This window comes from Cebus imitator, unplaced genomic scaffold, assembly GCF_001604975.1.
Source record: "Cebus imitator isolate Cc_AM_T3 unplaced genomic scaffold, Cebus_imitator-1.0 Scaffold487, whole genome shotgun sequence".
Lineage (NCBI taxonomy): Eukaryota > Metazoa > Chordata > Mammalia > Primates > Cebidae > Cebus > Cebus imitator.
The window spans coordinates 631,145-637,320 of record NW_016107802.1 but is presented as its reverse complement, the minus strand read 5'-3'; the positions used below and the strand labels follow the sequence as shown (position 1 = coordinate 637,320).

The 6,176-nt window shown below is 46.2% G+C and overlaps 1 pseudogene across 1 annotated transcript; it reads left to right on the top strand.

Moving 5' to 3' along the window:
- The first annotated feature begins 3,094 nt into the window (after positions 1-3,094).
- Positions 3,095-4,323, top strand: LOC108292340 (annotated as a pseudogene). The gene has a single exon (XR_001820248.2). The product of XR_001820248.2 is annotated as a protein BEX4-like (transcript).
- Positions 4,324-6,176: the final 1,853 nt, after the last annotated feature.

The window sequence follows — 6,176 nt, the reverse complement described above, 5'->3', positions numbered from 1 at the left end:
AGATTAGGTTCAGAGCAACTCCTGGAAATGGTCTTTGATACTCAGTTTTTTCCCAGGAGTTATTTTTTCCTTTATCTAAGTCACAAGAACATTGTAAATGAATTCATTTGTTTATATGTATGATTTCTTAATCTTTCGGAGTCATTGACCCCTTTGGGATAATGGAGCCTCTCTCTGAAAAAAAATGCCCCTTCATCACGATTATACTCAAATTAGGAACCCCTGGATTAAGTATTTTCTTTTTGAGACAGAGTCTTGCTCTGTCACCCAGGCTGGAGTGCAGTGGCGTGATGTCAGTTCACTGCAACCCCTGCCTCCTGGGTTCAAGCAATTCTCTTGCCTCAGCCTCCCAAGCAACTGGGACTACAGGTGCCCACCACCATGCCCAGCTAATTTTTGTATTTTTAGTAGAGACAGGGTTTCACCATGTTGGCCAGGCTGGTCTTGAACTCCTGACCTTGTGATCTGCCGGCCTCGCCTCCCAAAGTGCTGGGATTACAGGCGTGAGCCACCACGCCCAGCTGGAACACAGAAATGTTTGCTGTAGCCACGCCAGTCATCGGTCTGTTAGCTCCCAGCTCCATCCTTGGTTTCCTCTGCATTTCCGGGACCGAGAGCCTGCAAAACACATTTCCCAGATTCCTTTGCTAATTGGCTTCTGACCAGGTGCTGCCAATGGAAGGCACTGGTGGAAGACTGGGGAGAGGAGGAAGAGAGATGCCATGTCCTCTGCTTTGGTGGCACTGCCCCTAGTGGTAGCAGCCACCCCAATGAGTGGGGACCCGGGGCTCAGAAATAGCTGAGTAGCTTCAGAGACAGAGGGACTCTGGCAGTGGCAGAAATGGTGGTGGATCGGACTCAGCAGTACAATCATTGGGAAACACCATTGCCAAACACAGAGCAACAGCAGTTTCCCTCTTGCTCCAGCCTAGAGTTTCAGGCAGTTCTAGAACTCTGGGCAACCTTATTTCACCACCCCACCCCCCGAGCTCTTTCAACAGTTTTGAAATCAATTCCCTACATTATCTCCATTTAAAATACTTAGAATGGGGCCAGGTATGGTGGCTCACACTTGTAATCCCAGTACTTTGGGAGGCCGAGGCGGGCGGATCACAAGGTCACAATGGACCATCCTGGCTAACATGGTGAAATCCCATCTCTACTAAAAAAAATACAAAAAATTAGCCGGGTATGGTGGTGGGTGCCTGTAGTCTCAGCTACTCGGGAGGCTAAGGCAGGAGAATTGCTTGAACTCAGGAGGCGGAGGTTGCAGTGAGCTGAGATAATGCCGCTGTATTCCAGCCTGGGCAACAGAGCGAGACTTCATCTCAAAACAAAACAAAACAAAACAACAACAAAAAAAAAACACCAAACTTAGAATGGTTCCTGTCTTTCTGACTGGATGCTGACTGATTTTCTGATTCAAGAAAATATGATGAATATAGTTCCAGCTACTCAGAAGGCTGAGGATCGCTTGACCCCAGGAATTCCAGGCCAGCCTGGAAAACGTAGTAAAACCCCATCTCCAAAAAAAGAAAAAGAAAAAAATTAACATGATAAGGGGTGGAGAAGGGTTATGGTGAGAGATTTGGTGGAATAGGTAATTCAAACCCAGATCCCTCACGTTCATGTTAGGAAATGACCAGGTGTGTGGACTTTATCTTAATAGCAATGGAGACCCATGAAAGATCTTAAAGACATGGTCAATTTGGTCACTTTTGATTTTTACAAAGATCACTTGGGCTACAATACAGAGAATGGGTTTGAGCCACCTGAACTGAACACCACATGTCCAATTAGGAAGCTGGGACCAGGATCGAGGAGAGAACTTGGCGGTCTGTACTCGGGTTGTGGCAGTGAGGGTGAAGCGAAGGGACTGGAAGGATTTTTATGAGGTGGAATGGCCAAACTTTAACGGGGTACTACGGCAGATTAAAGATGGCTACTACCGGGCACGGTGGCTCACACCTGTAATCCCAGCACTTTGGGAGGCTGCAGCTGGTGGATCACTTGAGGCTAGGAGTTTGAGACCAGCCTGGCCAACATGGTGAAACCCCATCTCTACTAAAAATACAAATATTAGACGGATGTCGTGGCACGCACCTGTCATCCCAGCTACTCGGGAGGCTGAGGCAGGAGAATCGCTTGAACTTGGGAGACGGAAGTTGTAGTGAGCCGAGATCATGCCTAAAGTTGCACTTTAGCCTGGGCAACAGAGCAAGACTCCATCTCAAAAAGAAGAGAGAAAGAAAGAAAATGAAGGAAGGAAGGGAGGGAGGGAAAGCAAGCAAGCAGGCTACTAATTTGTTAATACTCTTCCAATGGAAAGACAGGCTCTATAGTTCTTGCATCTGAATTTTGGTGTGCCCTGTGACTGCGCTGACAGATTTTGCCACTTCTTCCCAGAGGGAGGGACTTTTTCCCCTTCTCTTGAATCTGGGTGAACTGTAACTTGCTGTAGCAAATAGAACAAGGCAGAAGTGACTCTGGGCCAGTTTCCGGGCCCAGGCTTTCAGAGACTTCCACTTCTTGTTTCTTTCAACACAACCACTCTGAGAAGTGCAAGCCAAACAGAGAGGCCATGCATAGCTGCTCCGGTTGACAGCCCCAGCCAAGCTTCCAGCCGATGGCTAGCCTCAGCTGTCAGCCATGTGAATGTGCCATCTCGAAGGTCCAATTCAGTAGAACCTTCAGATGACTGCACCCAGCCACTAACTGAAGCTGTGTGAAAGACCCAGGCAATTACCACCTGGCTGACCCATTCGATCCATACAGATAGTATGTTGTTGTTTTAAGCCGTTAGTTTTTTTTTTGTTTGTTTTTAAGCCACTAAATTTTGGAGTGGTTTGTACACTGCGATAGAAAACCAGAATAGATATGGAAGGAGAGAAAGGAGACAGGATCAAGGATGATATCTAGAATTCTGGTTTGAGCAGAAATAAAGATTAGGAGCAGGGCCGGGCATGGTGGCTCACACCTGTAATCCCAGCACTTTGGGAGGCTAAGGTGGGTGGATCGCTTGAGGCCAGGAGTTCAAGGCCAGCCTGGCCAACATGGTGAAACCCCGTCTCTACTAAAAATATAAAGATTAGGAGTCTGGTCTCGCTCTGGCGTCAGAGCCACCATCGCTCGCTCCCTTCTCGGCAGCGGTACCTGCTCCAGGTGGCCCTGAGGACGTGCGGGCCAGGGGCGGCCCCGAAAGTAGGAAGCGGAGGGGAAGCAGGCCTAAGTGTCCGGCGGCGCACCTCGCGTCAAGAATCGGGAGGAGGAAGAGATCGCAAGGATAGGCACAGGAGTAATGGAGTCTAAAGAGGAACTAGCGGCAAACAATCTCGACGGGAAAAATCCCCAACAAGAAAACGAAGGAGGGGAGCAGGTCCCCAAGTAGAATGAAGAAGAATCCCGCGCCATTCGGGAGAGGGTGAAGGGCAGAAGTCTGGAGGAAATATCAGACGGGGGCGAGTTAGGCGACTTGTCCCTAATTTTCGGTGGGCCATACCTAATAGGCATAGTGAGCACAATGAAGCGAGAGATGATGTAGAAAGGTTTGTAGGGCAGATGATGGAAATCAAGAGAAAGACTAGGGAACAGCAGATAAGGCACTATATGCGCTTCCAAACTCCTGAACCTGACAACCATTATGACTTTTGCCTCATACCTTGAATCCTTAAGTTTTTCCTGAAGTTAAAAATGTGAACACTGCTTTACAAGCTTGTATTTTTGTGATTTACTTTTTCTGTAAGCCTTTTGGTGTTTCCGCTTACCAGTTTCTAATGGAAATCAGAATTCTAATTGAATATTGTTTTGTCTCAGCCTAAAAGTTACTGTTAGCATGGCAGCTTCACTCATTTTAGGAAAAATATTCTCTTCATAATATGAAATGCATAAAGCAGTTCCAAAAGCAGTCTGTATTTCATCATCTTCCTCTTTCATTCCAGTTGCTATTTTTTGTAAATATTATTTTTCCTTTACCTGGACTCAAAATCTCACTTGTCTTGAGAATATTTTCTTGTCTCTGACCAAGAAAGAACGATCATACCCATAATTCAGTGTCTGAATTTTAAGAATGTATGTTCTAGTGTTTTTCAGAGTGAGTCTACCATCTGTATAAAAACACCTTGGGGGCAGGGGGCATTTGAGAATGTGGGACCTATTGTCCAAACTCACAGAGTGGGGCTCTGGAATCTCCATTTTTAACAAACTCTCTAAGTAATTCTGATGTGTACCAAAATCAGTGCCGTTGATGTGTATGTATGTACCTATATACATTTGTGTGTATGTATAATGTGTCATAAGCATAAAAAATAAACAATGTCAAGAAAAAAAAATATATATATATAAAGATTAGCTGGCTGTGGTAGCTGGCACCTGTAATCCCAGCTACTTGGGAGGCTGAGGCAGGAGAATCACTTGAACCTGGGAGGCGGAGGTTGGCGTGAGCCGAGATCATGCTACTGCACTCCAGCCTGGGTGACAAAAGGAAAACTCTGTCTCAAAAATAAATAAATAAAATAAAAAAATAAAGACTGGGAGCAGACAAACAGTTTGTAGGCGATGGTTGTGGGCAAATGATCATAAGCTAGGAAATAGATATTTTTGGAACTATGTTAAAATTCCTTTCTAGAGATCCCATTATGTTTCCTCTGCAGCATTAGCTATCCAGGTTTTACACAGGTTTATATTTTATAGGTCCTATCTCTAAGACTATTTAAAATATTAGTATTAATATCTCTTCCTAGAGGAAAAGTTGTACTTCTCCAAAGTATCAAGAGGAACTGGAGCCTGGCGTGGTGGCTCACACCTGTAACCGCAGCAGTTAGGGACGCTGTGGCGGGCAGACTGCTTGAGCCCAAGAGTTCGAGACTAGTCTGGGCAACAAGGTGACACTCTATCTCTACGAGAAATACAAAAATTAGCTGGGCGTGGTGGCACATGCCTGTATTCCCAGCTACTTAGGAGGTGGAGGAGGGAGGATCACTTCAACCAGGGAGGCTGAGGCTGCACAGAGCTCTGGTTGTGCCACTGCACTCCAGCTTGGGGAACACAGTGAGACCCCGTCTCTAAAAAAAAAAAAGGGACTAATGCCCATTTCATCACATGCAGTCCTTGTTGATCTAGGGCTCAACTTCCAGGTCCCCTATTCATTTGTTAACTAGTTACTCATCCTTTACAGGGTGTCCAGTCTTAATATCCCTTTCCCTATGGCGTTTATATCCACTTTGCCAGGCAAACAACAAGAAAATAACTACCACTCTAATAAAAGCAGTGAGAGGAATAATCAGGGTGCTGATACAGAATGATGGTGGAGGGGAAAGCTGAAACCTAAGGAAGTGAAAAAAGTAGCTGTGTGAAGGGGGAAGTGAGGGGTGGTAGCCATGGAACCAAGAATGCAAAGGCCCTCGGATGGTTAAAGGCTGGACCAGATTCTAGGAACTGAAACACAAGCATGTTTGGGGTTTAATGATCAAGAAGCCAGGGGGCACTACGAGATAGAGTTGGAGAGATCTGCAGAGGCTGGACTGAGGGATTAGCTCATATTTAAGAATGTACAATTTTTTTTTTTTTTTTGAGATGGAGTCTTGCTTTTCCCCCCAAGCTGGAGTGCAGTGACACAATCTTGGCTCACTGCAACCTTCACCTCCTGGGTTCAAGTGATTCTCCTGCCTCAGACTCCTGAGTAGCTGGGATTATAGGCGCGAGCCACCACGCCTGGCTAATTTTGGTATTTTGATGTTTTCCACTCATCTTCACCAACCAACCTACTTCCCCTAAACCTAAGGTTTCACTCTAGCAGGAACTACCATCTGTGGCATGAGATCCACTGAACCAATTAGTGGCTTTCAAGCCTCTTCACCTTAAGTGGTATTTGTCATTTACAAGTTCCCTAGCAACTAGAATGGGTTGGGGTGGAAGATCAAAGAACAGGCACAGAATTTTCTTTTTTTGAGACAGGGCCTTGTTCTGTTCCCCAGGCTGGAGTGCAGTGGCATCATCATGACCTTCCGGGGCTCAAGTGATCCTCCCAGCTCTGCCTCCTGAGAAGCTGGAACTGCAGGCTCTTGCCATCATGTCCAGCTAATTTTTTTATAGAGACAGGGGTCTCAGTTTGTTGCCCAGGCTGTACAGCCCAGGTTGGTTTCGAACTCCTGGCCCCAAGTGATCCTCTCACCTCAGCT